This window comes from Monomorium pharaonis, chromosome 2 (assembly GCF_013373865.1).
Source record: "Monomorium pharaonis isolate MP-MQ-018 chromosome 2, ASM1337386v2, whole genome shotgun sequence".
Taxonomy (NCBI): domain Eukaryota; kingdom Metazoa; phylum Arthropoda; class Insecta; order Hymenoptera; family Formicidae; genus Monomorium; species Monomorium pharaonis.
Genome location: NC_050468.1, coordinates 21440401 through 21458779, shown reverse-complemented (window position 1 = coordinate 21458779; position 18379 = coordinate 21440401). Strand labels below are relative to the sequence as shown.

Sequence of the window (18379 nt, the reverse complement as noted above, 5' to 3'; positions counted from 1 at the left end):
GCATAATGCAAATTTTTATTTGTATATTTTAAATGTTTTATTATTAAAATTTATATTTATTTTATTTAAAGAAAATATGTTAATAGAAAATAACTGTGAGAGAAGTGAATTAATAATAAAATGCATGAAAGTTATGTATTTAATAATTAATCTTATGTTTTTAACTAATGAAACAAAGAGTTCTGGAAAAAAATTATTATATTTCTAATTCGAAAAAAAGATATAAAATAGTTACTCACTTCAAGAAAAAAGATTTAATTTTGGATCAGTAATGGAAATCTTTATAATTCTCAACAGAACAATTTTAAGAAATAATTTCTCATAATAAAAATTCTTATGACTCCACAACAATATACGGTACAAATATATTTGTTTATTTGATGCGAAAGACAACGACGAGACAGACATACAAGAAGCAATTTTGTATTCACAATTGCTTTCAACAGTTATTTATAAACTGTTATAAATACTTAAAATATATAATAATTCTTTTAACAGATTTGTTTAATACGAATTCGCGGAATACAATATCAAACGAAACAAATCAAAGAATGAAATAACGTTTTATGAATACTAATTTCACGAATAAATTCGAATAAATCATGAATATTTTTATAATAATATTCACGCGATTGTCATATTTGTACAATTTCAATGATATTAAAGAACGTATACGCTCGTTATAACGAGCAATCGCGCATATCAAATTTAATGTCCGCTTTAATCTCAATAACAAACTTTATAAGCTTTGATGCCTAAAAAGTAGCAAACAAAAATTACGTTATTGTTGCGTTCAATGAAGGAACTTATCCAACAATTTGACCAGACCAAGGCTCGTCTACCAAATGGTACGCCGGTTAGTATTCGACACAAAGAACGATTCTCAAAGTGGAGAGCTAGTTTTGTGTTCTGTCATGTTTTATAGGATTAATTCACGAAGAAAAGTAAGCGATTCGTTGAACAAAGATCGTTGCAGAAGGGAACGAATTCCAAATATTTTGGAATCCTTTCTGTAACAATAATTTCGGCAGCAAATAAGCAATAATATTATGTAATTCGTGTTTATGAATATTTAATTTATTAAAGAAATAACAAATTATGAGATTTGAAATCAATTTGGTGTAACTAAGAATTTTATCAATGATTACTGTATTCATATTTATTCTACTCCTTTTGCGGATGTAGTTACACATAAAATCTCAAAAATAAATGTACACATTGATAAAAGTAAGTTGAAAAAATATGGTGTAAGTTTTCTTATTATTGAAAAAGTATTAATATTAACCAGCATCAATAGAAGAACATTTAATGAGAAGAAAAAATCTAAAATCTCTTAAAATACTAATCTTATTTGTAAAAATTGTATGATTGTTGTGGACTTATTGCTGGAAACTACTGTTCTCTAAAATTACCGAAAAACTCGGATAATTCTGATCTAACAGAAATTCCCCATTTTTAATGGGATATCGAACTAGGCGGGTCCTATGGGAATCGATGAAAAATTTTTCATGGTGAGGATTGACTCTACGTCGATACGAATCACGCATTTGTTTGTGTCTGTTTGTCGAGAAACAGCAATTATTTTTAACAAATATTTATTGTAGAAACTAATTTGAAAAATTATTAAGCAAACATTTGTTGTGAAATTTGCAAATACACTCCAAAGTGAGATAAAAGTTTACATAAAGTTTGATTATATTAACGATCAACGATAATTTAAAACCCCGAATTTTACAATAATTGTGTACTCTCGCCACTCTCGCGATTCTGTAATCTTAAAATGCGAATCTCAAACTTGAAATGAAAAGTTAATATTTGCTTGTGTGTTGGTCCAACACTTCGAATTTTGACAGTTTTAATTAATAAATTTTTATGTTTGTAAAAATTTGTGGCATTTTTAAATGCAAAATTTTTAATGAATTGTTTTGCAATTATTAATCTTTTATATATTAAATATTTGCCGAATTTTAATCTTAGAAGACAAATGCGGGGTGCATTATCACCCCAAACGAAATTCAAACTACTCTCATTTTTGCATATTTTTCATATTTTTTTGCTTTAAATACATTTTTCAATACTTTTTTGATAAAAAACATCGTGTTTATATATAATACATCATCGTTTTCTTTATTAAAAAAAAACTAAAAATGCACTACTTAATTATTAATTTACTGCTAATAGAAAAGATCGAGACACTCGAGGAGTTTAATGTTTTATCCCGGTTTTGTCTTTCCCACTTTTGTTTTATCCCGCTCTGCCTAAGGTAGGCAAATTTAGTTTTGTTTTCTAAGTTAAAATAAGAATTTAGTAAAAATAAGAAGTTAAAATAAGAATCAAGTATTTTAAATTACAAATAATTGCTTGAAATATAATTGCAAAAATTCCTTATTTTTTATTAATAAAAAAATTTTTATATGAACAAATAATTGCTTATGAATCACAATTGTCTTCACTTTCGCTTAATACTGTCAAACTTACTAAATACTAATAATATTTATTGTATATGTATAATTCTATAATTTTAATATTGTATATATTTAAGACAATTTAAAATAAGACAGTATTATTGGACTTTTAACTTCGAAATTAATTTAGTAAGAATAACTAAATTTCTAACTATTATTAAAAAAATTTAGTATAAGATATGTAAATATATTAAATAATTTTTTAATTTATTATTTTAATTTGTTATATCGGTTTTTAGATTATTATTTTAATTATTGAGTTATATAATAATTAAATTACTTACTTGAACAGTGTTTTTATCTGAAGTATGCTAATTGTTAGATGAGGTGTGAACTTATCCGTGTATTCCTACCTACCTGCGTATCTTTACTAATGCATCGACTAATTATAACCGCAGGGAAACGATTTATGATGGACTCTACGTGTTAGCTAATCCAGCAGGTGGATTATCCTATCTGTGAGACGTCATAAATGCGCGACCTAATTTGTGAAACATAGTGAAACAAGATATCATATTATTTGTACATTTGAGTACGTTAGCTTCCTCGTCGTTGGATTTTTGCTCTCATGCAGGGTACCGAGCTCTCCTACTTTATTAAGGTTGTGGGGAAGAAAAAAACCATGTATTATTTTTAATGCAATTCTTTAATGCAGAGAGCAGATTTACAATTCACTGCGCTACGATCGCTCACATGTTATTTTAATATTCTGAAAATAAGTACCGAGCGTCGAGTGTAAACCAGTTAATTTCTATAAAATATTTAAAATATGTAACGCGCAAAACGAATGCTGAGTATTTTGTTCAATGAATCAATGCTAATCATTAATAAATGTTTGATGCAAAGCTTTTCGTTATATAAAATTTACAAAATTAATTTATCAAAAAATGATGGCTAGCATTTTGCAGAAAAAGTCATTTCCAGCAAATTCATAAAAGTAGATCCGTTACTACTAATGGAAAATAAATCGCTTGAATAAATTAACAGAATAACCAAGAATGGAGTAACAGAATTATTAAAATTACATCTGCTGCAGTTATAAATATAGTTAATATTTTTAAATTGCATTTGGTTTTTAATTTTAATTGTAAATTCTTTTTTGTCAGTTTTTTACATATTTGATTCTTTTGTTATCTATTATTACTGATAATTAATATATTTTGACAATATTGTTTTAGGCAATGATAAGGAGTAATTGCATACAGGGTGTCCCAAATCTGGTGTGCAATACTTCATGGAAAGATAGACGGGATCGAGATGAACATAAAAATCCAATATAATCTTGGTTAGGTCTATCAATAATCAAGATATAAATTTTTTAATTTATGCGAATGAGAGCGCGCCTTGCGCGCCGAAGGAAGGGCTCGAGCCGCTCGAGCCATAGCACGGCCTACTGTCTCAAGCATTGGCTGCCGGCGGCGGCGGGGGGAAGAAGGAGAAGCGTGGCGTCGTCGCCGTTCCCACGTCTCGCCGCACCGCGCCTAAGCTCGCGTCGATGGCTGCTACGCATACTCGCGATTACATGACAAGATTATAAATTATTAATAAAAATATGACAAATTTAAATCGTAATAAACTTCTGTAAATAAGAAAGTCAAAAGAGAGAAAGCGATGGAAACGTATGAATCCTGCAAATAATATAATATTTGCTGCATCAAATTCTCTTATCGTTTTTTATGGAATATTCAATTAACGAAGATTTATCACGATTGATTCTTTATACATTCTCCTTTCGTAACCATCTTATTAGAAAATTACAAAATGCACGAAATACTATCCTTAATATACACTCTTTGTAAAATAACACGATAGAAAAATATTCACGTTTGATCTAAGGACTTCAGGATAAATTATTCGATGCGACTTCTACGGTAATTATAGGTAATCAGAGATCAATGTTATGTCAAGTATCGTTAGTATGGTTAACAACAAAGGATTTTCTCTTGTATATGATAGAGAACTTCGAGTTTCTTCTATCGTTAATACATTATAAGTCACTGAAAATCTGTCGTAATTAATAATGCAATTAAAGGTAGAAGAAACTGTAAGTTTTCTATGGTTATAAAAGAAAATCCTTCGTTGTATTAACAATACATGATATTAAACATTAATTTTTAAGCATAATTATCGTAGCATCGCGCCTAAGCTATCGTGAAATCGTTACATCAAGAGGGAATATTTTTCAGTGTTATTACAAAGAGTGTAACATACTATGGATAAGTATTTCGCGCATTTTAGTATGACACCTCTCTCTCTCTCTCTCTCTCTCTCTCTCTCTCTCTCTCTCTCTCTCTCTCTCTCTCTCTCTCTCTCTCTCTCTGTCTCTCTCTTTCTCTCTCTTTCCCTCACAAGCACTACGTAGTACACAAATACAATAAATATTACCACGTTTAACAACATTAGTTTGTACTATTCTACTTTCATTATGTGTGTAAATTGAATAAAATTTTAACAATTATCATTTCTTTATATTTTTAGTATTACACACGATCGAAAAAAAAATTATCAAAAATTATCACTAAAACTGCGATAAATAATCAGCACGATACTTTCTTTCTGAGTGTCGTATCGTGTTTAATGTTAAAAATGTTAAAAAATAGTAATCTTGTTAAAAAAATTTTATATGACATTTAATGAAACTCTAATAATATTGATTGGAACTGTTGTTGAAAATGACATTTATCGTGTTTCTGTAAATACTTTAGAGGGAAAGATATTCTGCTAACTTCGCGAAATACATCTTTTTATCTTTGTCTTTTTAATATAAAAATTGTAGCAACGTTCTGCTTTATTTAATTACACATAATGAAAGTTGAATAGTACAAACTAATGTTGTTAAACGTGGTAATATTTATTGTATTTGTGTACTACGTAGTGCTTGAGAGGGAAAGAGGAAAAAAGAGGGAGAAAGAGAGAGAGAGAGAGAGAGAGAGAGAGAGAGAGAGAGAGAGAGAGAGAGAGAGAGAGAGAGAGAGAGGTGTCATACTAAAATGCGCGAAATACTTATCCATAGTATGTTACACTCTTTGTAATAACACTGAAAAATATTCCCTCTTGATGTAACGATTTCACGATAGCTTAGGCGCGATGCTACGATAATTATGCTTAAAAATTAATGTTTAATATCATGTATTGTTAATACAACGAAGGATTTTCTTTTATAACCATAGAAAACTTACAGTTTCTTCTACCTTTAATTGCATTATTAATTACGACAGATTTTCAGTGACTTATAATGTATTAACGATAGAAGAAACTCGAAGTTCTCTATCATATACAAGAGAAAATCCTTTGTTGTTAACCATACTAACGATACTTGACATAACATTGATCTCTGATTACCTATAATTACCGTAGAAGTCGCATCGAATAATTTATCCTGAAGTCCTTAGATCAAACGTGAATATTTTTCTATCGTGTTATTTTACAAAGAGTGTATATTAAGGATAGTATTTCGTGCATTTTGTAATTTTCTAATAAGATGGTTACGAAAGGAGAATGTATAAAGAATCAATCGTGATAAATCTTCGTTAATTGAATATTCCATAAAAAACGATAAGAGAATTTGATGCAGCAAATATTATATTATTTGCAGGATTCATACGTTTCCATCGCTTTCTCTCTTTTGACTTTCTTATTTACAGAAGTTTATTACGATTTAAATTTGTCATATTTTTATTAATAATTTATAATCTTGTCATGTAATCGCGAGTATGCGTAGCAGCCATCGACGCGAGCTTAGGCGCGGTGCGGCGAGACGTGGGAACGGCGACGACGCCACGCTTCTCCTTCTTCCCCCCGCCGCCGCCGGCAGCCAATGCTTGAGACAGTAGGCCGTGCTATGGCTCGAGCGGCTCGAGCCCTTCCTTCGGCGCGCAAGGCGCGCTCTCATTCGCATAAATTAAAAAATTTATATCTTGATTATTGATAGACCTAACCAAGATTATATTGGATTTTTATGTTCATCTCGATCCCGTCTATCTTTCCATGAAGTATTGCACACCAGATTTGGGACACCCTGTATATGTATATAGTAATCATGCTCGAATGTTGAGCGAGTAAATATTCTTTGAAATAATTACGTAATTTTGGAAAAATTTTTTTTAATATAACTTTATAAAAATTATACGTATCATGAAAATTTTTTAAATTTATATTTTTAAATTATCTAAATGAAAATTGAAATAGATTAACTGTTCTCTAAATAGAGATAGTAAATAATAAATTACTCACTTTATGGCTGCTCCAGTGTCACCGGTTACATTTTAAATCTCTTTTTCTTTCTTCTCTTTTTCTTCTTAAGCTCTTCTATTGTATTCATATAATACACGTTTGGGAAACCACAATCCATTACAATGACATGCACCAGTCACAAAAATATTAATTATTGCACGATATTTATTTATGTAAGATAATAGGTCCGATATTAATTGAAATTTTGCAATGCATGAAATATTATTGATTAAAAGAATAGTATATCACTGTTTTTTGTTTTTTTATTTATTCAATTCGGTTATTCGTATATTATTCTGTGCTCTGATCTCAATCAGGAATTAATGGATATAGGTATATTATTACATTCCAATCAACAAAATGGACCCACAACGCGATATGATAAACTCGAATTGAAACAACGTTGAAAAAGTAATACTGGCTATAAGTATTGCGATTGAACAGTAACTTTTAATTTTTATAACTTTTACTATCTTGTTTTATTATATTTTTGTTTTATTGTTAAATAAAACATGTATAAATGTGCAAAATATTCTTTTCGAAGACTCGTCACCTCGAAACATATGTGAATCATTAATCTCAAAGATTAGTTGAACGCGCTGACCGATATATGTTAGATATTCGTAGGAGATAATTATATTTCCTCGAAAGATAATGCGACAACACGCAACCTGTTTGTTCAAGTTGTGAGAATGATAGCGTCGGTGACCTTGCATAAACAATAACACGTTATAAATTGCAAGCCAAGCTTGCGTGTCAGAAATATCAAAATATTTAATATTTTATATTATAATTTTACATGTTGAATATTGTGTTATTTGATTGCATTTGTCATTAGATAATAAATTTAACAGCTATTTGAAGAATTAAATTTATTTTATTTTATTGAAATTTTGTGTGTATAGCATTTTAACAAATTATAATATTTATTAAATTAAATCACGGATAATTTTATAAAGTAATAATAATAAGTTTTTTACACACACACACATACACACCTGCGCGCGCGAGATTTTAGCATCACCATAAGTGATTGTGAATTGACGGTCACGTTACGGTCGTGTATTATACAACGATCGTGACTTTACGAGTGAAACTCCTTTATACTTAATACTAATTGGATGTTATATTATACTTTTTATTATAAAAATGTAATTTTGTAAAATTATCTTTTTTGACGAAAGATTAAAAAAATACTATGTTGGATTTGTTAAAATATGTTGCAAGAAAATCATATCGATACACGGAGAAAATTTCGTGTATCGATTATACTGGCCGACCCTCCATGGGTATACATATAAAATATAATCTCAAATTTAAAAAGCTTTGTTTGTGTGCAATTGGATCTTTTAAATTATTATTATTTTTATAAGAAGGTTTAAATATTTAACAAATTTAAATAATACGTATAAAGTATTTTAAAAAATTCTATTTTTTTTATAGATTGTAGTTTTTTTTTTATGTTTTAATTTCACGTTTTGATGATCGAGCGCTCGTAAAATTGTGTCGTTTCTTTTAAATCGTTTTTTCGTGCACTTAGCAGTAATATTCCCTAAACATAGTATGCATTTTTTTTTCGTTGTTTTTACTATGAAAATGCACACAAAAATGAATCTCACGGGGACGAAGACTTTTATACTCGTGCATAATCACGCGCGTGACTTTTTGCCGTCCTTCTATCTTTCTCTTTCTTCCTCAAGGGCACAAAAAGATCTACGAGAAATTTCATCTTTGCAATATAACAAGAGAAATGTCATAGATCAATGTTTTTGTCGTTTATTTCTCTTGTGAATATTTGTATCTTGAAGATATTTCTATAATTTTTTTTAAATTTTATCTACGCTTGCCTTTGTGATAACGAATTGTAGCAGAAAAGAAACAATTTAAAGACGTTGCAACTAACGGTGCTTTGTTTTTTTTATATAGAAAATATATTTTCTAAATTTTAGATATTGTTTGATGTGTTTCATGGTTTCATGGTAGCTACTTTTATTCAAAAGAAACACATTAAAATCAATGCGACTGAAAAGGTATTTAAGAAAATTCGTGTATGCATATCTACATGAATAAGCGCGATACGTACAACAATCCTTTTTACGTGAAATGAAAAAAATGGTTAAATTTTTTGTAAAGTTTTGTTAATTAGAGTTTTATAAAATATTTTGCATGATGATAAAGCAAGAGCATAATTTTTTTAACAATGATAAAAAATTACATCCTGTTAATTCCATTTGCTTGATTTGTTGATTTGTCGATTTGATAGCATTAACAATAACTTACAATTGAAACTGCCTTTTATATCCAATTGTTATGAATTATTTGCCTCACTAAAAAATTCCGACACAATCAATACCACAACACGATTAATAAGTAAACAATTACACCGTTTATATGTATTTCACGCACGATAGATGCAGCAATGTACACGATATATGTATATATTTTATTCGTTGAATGTCAGTTCTGTGCAATTGCTAAACAATTTTTTTTCTGCGCACCGGCAAATTGATATTAAATAAAAACGTGTCGAAGAAGAGGCATATGCGCAGACAACACGTTCTCGCATTCTCTTGCAGTACGAATTCACGCACGACGTAATCGCAAACTCTCTACTTTGGCTCTTGTGCGAGCGACATTTGCTGGTGCAGAAAATTGAAAGGCCATTCGGAAAGAATGATGCGCGTTCCAATTTTTTGGCAGGCGAGTTATAGATAGACAGATTCGTTGCGACGGTTGCAAGGTTGCATCATATTGACGCAGAAGCAATTTAAAGCCACTCCGCAACAGCTTTTAATTGAACGTAGAAAAATTACAAATGTTTCAGTACGTAACAGCTTGTCGACTTATTTTTTTTTTTTTTAAACGAAATAGTTACTTGTCTGCCTATTTTTATTAATTACAAAGCATAGTAGTGTTATTGTTACATAAAATTTAAAAGTTACTTTTTAATCTTTTTTATACATTTAGTTGATAAGATAACAGTATTTATTGCTCCATAAATCTGCGATTAATATCTAAAGTATAAATTTGATGAGACAGAATAAACGATTCTTAGTATTCGACAGTGTCTGTGATGTCTGTTTCATGTCTATGATTTTATTGTAATATTGTAACATTGTTATATGCTCTACCTCTACGATTTGTGATATGAAAATGATGGAATAAATCTAATCTTTTCGCGTTTACTGCTGTGTGACTAAACAGTTTCACTTCTCGTTTTTTATGTCTTTTTTCTCTCACCTTTAAAGTTTATAATAAACTCATAAATCTTTTTTTTTCTTTTTTAGCTTTTTTTTTAATTCATATTTTTCGCCGGCACGTGAAACAGTTTTCTATTTTAGTATTCCCTCCTTTTACGTTTGTTCAGAATCTGGTACGGTTATATTTTTTCCACTTGTTTCTTATTTTCCTTTTTTTTGTTTCTCTTATTTGCTCGATATAAACCACGAGACTGGATCAGTTATGTTGAACTTTTTAGCATTAAATTCGCGTATGTTTCTGACAAAATTCATTCCTGACAATTAGTCGTCATTGGGAGTTTTCGTAAACGATATGTCGATGTATTAGAGAAGTTATCTTTTATATTTCCCTATTTTTTTCTCAAATCTTTTAAAATAAATTTAGTATAACTTTGTTACATAGTTATTTTTATTAATTATAAAAAAATGTATATAAAAAATTTAATTACGTTAATTTGCATAAGCTGTGCATTTGGTATCACTTTTATCTGTCAACATTATATTAAATATCTTTAAGTATTACATAGAAATTGATATTGTTATAAAATATATTTAAACGATAGAAAAATATAAGTTAGAACGTAATAAAAAATTAGTTAAATACTACTACATTTATAATAATTAAATTTCAATTAACCAAAGTTTTTTAAGCCATGAAATATGGACTAAAATTATTAATTTAAGCTAAAAATGAAATTAATACTGAATATATAATTTATTGTATTAACCCTTAATTAAATATTAACTCTTAACCGATTGAAGCATCATTTATCATAAGAATAAATGTGCATAATGATGATAGTGTGATGAAAGTGTTAAAATGTAAATCAACAGGCAAACTTGTAAGTTAAAAAAAACTTGGGTTACTTATCACAATAAGTCAATTTTTGTTATGTCAATATTAAATTACCAAGATAAATATTAGACTTCCGAGATATTCAGACAGAATTAATCATTTATGAAACGACGCTAAGAAATTAAACAAAGCATAAAATAATCTATTAAATCTATTTTAAAATAAAACTACATATGTTATCATGTATCTGTTTTACAACGCGATGAATATTTCATAATTTAAGTATGTTAAATAACTCGATCCTTTTCTGTGGCGCGCCAAGTTTATATGCAAGACCGCCTGCTATCATACGCGCGGCAACACTCGTGCCGAAAAGTAAAGTGATGTGGTTGCCTCGCGTGTCATCGCGTTATTATCCCACGAAACGCGATCGTTTCCTGTGAACAATCAGCAATTATCGATCGCGCGAACCAATTATATCCTACGATTAGAACGACTCGTAAATTAATCCAGGCGGCTGAAGACATCTACTTGTCGAAGTAGATATTTCGGCACAATTTCGGATTCATTTGGAATAAAGATTGCAGTGGTAGAGGACGAGATTTATATAAATTATTCTTTTATTATGATACAAATATGAAAAAAAAAAATTCTTTAAACAGTATTAGATTCGTGCGAATAAACACATTATGCTTTAATTTTTTTCGAATGTGCCTATCATGTCTAGAATAGAATTTGGAATAATAAACACGTAATCATTTAAATAATATTGAATCACGTGTATGTACATATACATGTGTGTGTGTGTGTGTAGGTTTAAATTGATATCTTTAATACTTTTTAAGAAATTGTGTTAGCCGATTGGAAAAATTTGTTAATCAACTCTACGTAACATAAAACTAATAAACATTTAATCGTATCAAAAATTTTCGATACTTATTAAATATAAACAAAATACGTAAAAGCGTGGAAGAATATGTGGAGCAATTTTCTTTAAAAATAAGTAGGCGCAACTTTTTCGCGCTCTAGACTTGAAATATCCCTTTAATCTATCTCTCAAAAAGCCGTAAGCTTTTGGATGTGCATCGTTCATGTATATCTTTGTACAAGCTCGAGCGCATGTGAAAAATTACGTTACATTTTTCTCCTTTCGTCTCCCAACAAACAATACCGTGGTGGTGCGGGCTTTGCCCCAGGCATTTTCCCTGCCCGCAGCTGCGGCCCCATTGCGGCGTAAGCTCACGTTGTGCGTTCGGAGTTTACCAGTGAAGCGTTAATCGATATTAATTACATCACACGATGACTCGGGTTATATCATTCGAATCCGTTTTCAGTTCTGTTGACCCGATGCGGAACGGAGTGGCATGGCTATTTGGCTTCTCGCACAAAATCGCGTGCCCAAGTACGTAGTGTATATTGATAATCGATTTTTGATAAAACGAGACAGACATATTTGCATGGGAGTTGGGCCAGATAATTCGACTTTTGATGTTATGTAACGAAACGTGACGCGTCCGGGACCTTAATTGAAGCGACGCGACGCCGCCGCTTCTGTGATGCATCGTACACACAGCAAAGTAAGTCTATAATGCAAGTTATCTACATAGAGAAAGAGTGCACAAAATAGAGAATAAATAGAGAACAAAATAAATATAAAAATCTGTAAAAAATCTTTCTGAATCTGGGATTCTATCCGGAAATACGTATAATAGTTAAAAATTTATAGAATCTGGCGACTAAATTTACATTATTTTCCAAATTACTCGTGTGACAGAATATGTCTTCTCAAAGTGTAGCATCTAATATGATTCAGTAATTGTTAGATTTACGATAAACGAACATTCGACGAATAATCTTCACAGTGAAAAATTAGTATAAATACATTGATTCCACCTGCACCGCGTTTCTTAATCTGTAAGTTCGTTATCTCTTACAAGGTGTGTGATATTACAGCAGTGATTTACGACAGGCGTTTATCTTCGTTAGAGCGAAATCGCGCTCAATTTCTCGCTGCTTGAGCGCCGGCGCAAAGTCATGCGCAGAATAAGTTCTCCAATCATCATTTCTCTGACAGTGGATATCCGTTTGTCCCTAGCAATATATGAGTGACCTGATTTTTTATCTCAATTTTTAATCCTTTCTTTTCTCCTGAAATTCCCCCATAAAGATAGTTTTGAAAATCCATAAATCTATAACGAACACAATTGTAATTAATTGCAACGTTTTGAATTTAATTAGCTTATTTCGTTTTTCTAATTTCCTCTTTGAGATGTACATTATAAATAATAAGTAACTGATAATATTGACGTTTCTAATAATACACATAATTATAGGAAGAACTTCAGAGCTCTTTCTAACTGCACGGAAAAAAAAAGATTTAGTTCACATAACCAAAAGTATTTAGTTGTAAGCAATATGGATGGCTGCATCATCTAGTTATCTTTAAATGATAATCATGCGTATGGTCATCGTTTAAAGATAATTAGATTGATATGCTTTTAACTTTAGTATGTCAACTGTATCAATGTAGTTGCGCTAAATCTGGTTGTAGTAACATATAATTGAGACTTCTTTCCCATGACTAAGCTAATTTATAGTTGTATCAATCGAGATGCTACGCTATAAAGCAGCGATGTCGAAAAATAAAAGCGATTCACTACGCACACAATTAGAGATGTGTACCTTGGTTCACGACGCGACGTTTACGTGCACAGTAATGTTGCACATCGACGTTAGGAAGGTGACTCGGTGTCTTGGTTATAGGATATACACACGTTTCTTAAGGCCATTGCACGTACATTTCTGTAATCGTTATCGTAAGAAATTGAGCAATACGATTGGTTAATTCGGTTAGTTACGGCTGATTTGAGCAATATGATTGATCAAAATCTTACGATTACGGAAATGTACGTGCAATGGCCTCATCGTGTCATGTTCGCGTGCACAGTAATAGTGCGCATCGGCATTCACTAATTATGAAAATGACTACAACTAACAATTATTTAAGATGTGAATAATTAATTTTTATATCACATCAAGACAATTTGTCTAAGTCAACTAAACAATATAGTTGTCATTAAAATATTAGTAGTTGCAGTATCAAGAAATAGTCTGGTTGAAACAACCAGGTGTAGTTATTGCTGCAACATAAGTCATTCAACAAATGCTCTATGATTGCAGTAAACACATGCCTAGTTGTTCCATATTTTACTATAAAATCGACCAGCCAGACTGTTTTTTCCGTACGTCTTTGATTATAATGTGTCTTTACATTGTGATAGGGAAAAACATACAAGGTTCAGTTTTATTCATTAATTTTTAAACAATGTATACAATAGTAATATTACTTTATTTTACTTTATTATTGTATTTTGGAAAAATTTTTATTTATTAATTTCAATTAATTTTTTTGTTTTGGTATTTTTTGCTTTGGTTGTATAAAATGTAAAATATCAGTCTAAAATGATGAAATATAAGCCAATATGTGGTTTTTTAATACTAGCTTTAATATCTGTTTAATATATCATATTGAGAGAAATAATATAATATAAATATAAGGATAGTCATTAATACTGGAATATTATTTTGTCTTTGGATAGTATTTTTTTTAAATAAAAATAAAAAATAAAATTTTAGAATTATATTGGTAAACTAAAAAAAGGATTTTCTATCAGATGACAGCAGTTTTTATAGTACTGTTTCATATTTTGTAATAATTAATGTTTTTGCAACTTAAGGATAAATGAATGTTTGAGAAATTGGAATTTTTCTTTAACCTGAATTATTTGTACAAAATACAAGTTATATATAAGTATATATAAGTATGTGAAGATTTCTAGAAGTCTTCTCACAATATGAAACTTTCTTTTTTTTTTATTATATAAATATCTTACCTTGTTTCACAAAACGGTAACATTAGCGTGACTATATAATATGAAGGTTAGATTAGATTCGTATTTATTAGATTTTAGATATAAACAAAAAAAGCATAAATGTATGTACCGTGAGTTGTTATTTTTTTAATTATTTAAGTAGATCACGTTTTTATCAGTATTAATACAGTGCAATATTTAATTTTCGAAAAATATTGAGGTGTGGGTTTAGAAAATTTATGTTAGTATATATTGGCGACCTTCTCTAATTAAATTTGTACTATTTCTAGAGATAAAATATACATACAAAATTCTTTCTGACGCCACGCAAATTTTGCGCAATTCTAAAAGGATTGCGTAATGAAACAAGAATTAATTAAATTAGTCGAGTGCTCCAAATTTTACGTTACATTTTTGTACACTTTTTGTACAAAAAAAATTCTTGATAAACCTGTGAAATGCATTTAGTAATGATATTGTTGAAATATTTGGTGGTTATAAACAAATATAGTAATAATAATAAAATTATAATATTAACAAAACGTTTGGTAATAATTATAAACATTTTGTTATAATTACATTATTTTATTATAATTAGTTTACGTTTAATTGAAATTATTTTACTAAGGTTTTGAGTAATTTTGACCAAGGCTTGATTATTATAACCAAGTCTTTTTTTTTTAAGTGTAAAAGATATACTATGCTTGTATCATAAATGTCCAAAAATAATTTTGACCTATCTGTTCTGGGAAATTGGAGATTTCGAATGTATACAGAATAAAAGGTAATATAGCCAATAACATATGTAATTGCGGGCTGCCAACTACATAAAATACTCAATGCAATAATATTTGCTATTAATGCAAGTACAATATTGATACTGCAATAGCATATATTATTGTATTGAGTATTTTATGTAGTTGGCAGCTCGCAACTACATATCTTATTGAATATATTACTTTTTTTTCAGTGTGTATTATTTTTTTGTTCTTTCAATTATATAATTATAAAAGAAAAATATAAAGTTACTATATTATTTTTTAAAAGCGTGAAAATATAATAAAGCATAAAGATTTTTACAAACACGATTTTCTCATTAAACGTATCTGAGTAATACCTGGCTTAAGCCGATATTAATTTTACTTTGAAATAATATTTTAAAATATGAAACTTAAAATTGTTGAAGTTTTAAAGAATTTCGATATATTGCGTATAAAAATTGTGCAAAAACGATCTCTGCATTTATTTTTGATAATGAAAATACGTTTTATTGCACGGGTACTTTTTCGTATCTATCAGCATCGAGAATTCACCTCGAAGCTACATTTTAAATAAGTGTTACATTAAATATAAATTTATGGAGAAAACACATATATAATGCATTAAATTAGTGATGCTTAACAAATATGACGATAATACGTGTAGACATATATATTTACAATATTTACGTGTACACTTTAAAATCAGTAATTTAATAAACGATGAGCGGTTTGCATTTTTTATTATTCTCGATTGGAAAGCTAGAAACGTGCAAAAGTTAACGTCGAACACAAACGCACTCGGGACGATCTTTTTTTTTTTTTACTTTAATGCAGTTTATGACACTTCATAAGAAGTTCCATCGCGCGGGGAAGATTCCGCGATATAAACGCTTGGATGTGTGACGCAGAGACGTCTGTTCCTCGTGATTCGTAACGACGTAAGTTCTCGCGAGACGTAATCCTCAAACGACGGCCTCGTGCAGCTCTCGTGACCGTCGCGCGTGCAGACGCGGTATGTATCAAGAGCCGCGATCCACGTACGTATGACAACGGCGAACGTCAACGGCGGACCTGCCGCCGAAGGTGACAGATGGTGCAACGGAATGAAGGTGGCGGAGAATGGAATTCCGGTAGGAGGTAGAGGAGCCGAAGAGTGGCGGAATATACGGCGTGACTGTGCGGTAGGTGCGAATACTTATACGATAGAGAGACGGAAGCGATGGAACGCGACAGACGGAACAAGAGAGGGAACCGAGAGAAAAGCGCGCACACAATACACACACACACACACAAACACACACAAAAGCGCAAAAGAGGTGGGAGCTTTCGCGGGCCGTGAGGGAAACCGTCGGCGAGGGACGGCGAGCAGGGGGCGACGGTTGGCCGTGGAGGAGAAGGAGGGAATGTGGTGGAGGCCGTGAGGAGCAGCCTTACAGGGGGTGGGGAGACGACGGGTGGCGGTGGTGGCGGCGGCCAACACGCAGGATCAGTCTCGGGGAGAGAGACCTCGCTCCGCCGCTTTCACCTCGCTCTATCTAGTACCTCCGCCGCACTCGTACACGCTGGAAAACGCGCCGTTCTTTACGCGCCCGAGTAAAGAGGAAGAGGAAAAAAAAGAGAGAGAGAGAGAGAGAGAAGAAACGCGAGTTCGCGCCGCGCGAGTTCCGGTCGGAGTTCCGGCGGAAGAAATTCGCGGAGATCTCGACGAACGCACCGTCGGTCCTGTGGCGCCGGGAAGCCTGTTGCGAGTCGCTTCCGTCCGCTTCCTCGCTCTCTCCCTGCCCTTCGCCCTTTCTCCCTGACGTATTTCCGTTGGAAGGACAGAAAGGAAGGGTCTCCGTCTCCCGCCTTTCCCCCATTTCTTTTCCTCTCCGTTCAATCAGCGACGATCCTCGACGCGTCGATTGTTGTTGTTTATTACGGTCAGCGAGAGAAGCCGGTGCAAAAAGAAAGGGAGAGGAAAATCACCACGAGGAAACGCCGGAGAGAGCGAGAGAGCGAGAGAAGAAACTCGCGTGCGTTCTCGTTCCGTCCTCTTTGATCCGAGGTACACGCATCCCACTTCTGTCGGCCGACGAAGGGATTACGAGGGAGAGGAGCAGTGGGATACAACGCGTGTAAGAATCATGTCACGCTGCTATCTCCGCTATCAGCTTGAAATGGCGATCTTGGTGCTGTAAAGGAGCGCAAAGTGCGCTACAGAATAAGTGAAAAATAATGAGAAAGAGAGAGAGAGAGAGAGAGAGAGAGAGAGAGAGAGAGAGAGAAAGGGGAGAGGGAAGGAGAGGGCGCGAGAGATACGAAGGGCGAAGACTACCTTGGGAATCGCGTGCCGACATTTAAGCCGCGACGTAGTAGACAGTTTAGAGTGGTGACCCTTATCCCTACGTGAGGACGTGAGTGTAAGACTAATTAGCGAGGGAGGACAACTGGCACAGTGATGAGAAGGGGGGGGGGGGACAAGAGAGAAGGTGGCTGAACGACGGGGAGAGCACCGGCACAAATCGGGTTCAAGTGCCGAAGATAAGGGAGAACGTACCTTGTGCTCGGCGAATCCCAGAAAGTGTACCGGAGGAAAGGGAGGGCGAGAAATCCCTCGATTTCGCCTCCGTCTTTCTCCTCTTCTCTCGCGTCCCGTCCCGTCCGTACAGTTTCCGGAATTCCGCGAATAACTGTCGAGCTGGCGAACGATGTCGAGCATAACGATGAGGCAGTTCGGATCGCTGTCTAAGCGTTTTAGAGCCCTTCGACGACGTCCTACCTTCCGACGAGACGGAAGGCGGGATGGAGCAGCGTTGCTGTGTCGCACCTCATTTCTGTTTACCGTGTGTTGAGAAGTACTTTTCGCGCGGGAAGCGAACGAGAAATACGTAAAGTCGAATGGGAATTAGGGCGTTACGATTAGATCTGGCTCTTCTGCACGCGCGTCAGACCACCGATCTGGAGGATTAGTCATTTCGTGGGTCGTTCGAGAGTTTTAGCAAAATAAATCATCCGAGAAACGTGTGTTTTT

At 32.5% G+C, this 18379-nt stretch overlaps 2 protein-coding genes across 5 annotated transcripts in view; both read left to right on the top strand.

Annotated features, from left to right (window-relative positions):
* Nucleotides 1–18379, top strand: part of LOC105834534 (neurocalcin homolog) — a 182345-nt gene that overhangs the window by 68706 nt on the left and 95260 nt on the right. The gene's annotated exons all lie outside the window — the stretch shown is intronic.
* LOC105834535 (neuronal calcium sensor 2) overlaps nucleotides 1–18379 on the top strand; it is a 169412-nt gene that overhangs the window by 68684 nt on the left and 82349 nt on the right. Inside the window, exon 1 of one of the 4 annotated variants that reach the window (XM_012677086.3) lies at nucleotides 15629–17483. The exons of 2 other annotated variants lie outside the window; for them this stretch is intronic. The gene's annotated coding sequence lies outside the window, so the exon portion shown is untranslated. Of the gene's footprint in view, nucleotides 1–15628; nucleotides 17558–18379 lie in introns of those variants that run through there. One more of the 4 variants, XM_036282868.1, reaches the window with a different exon arrangement.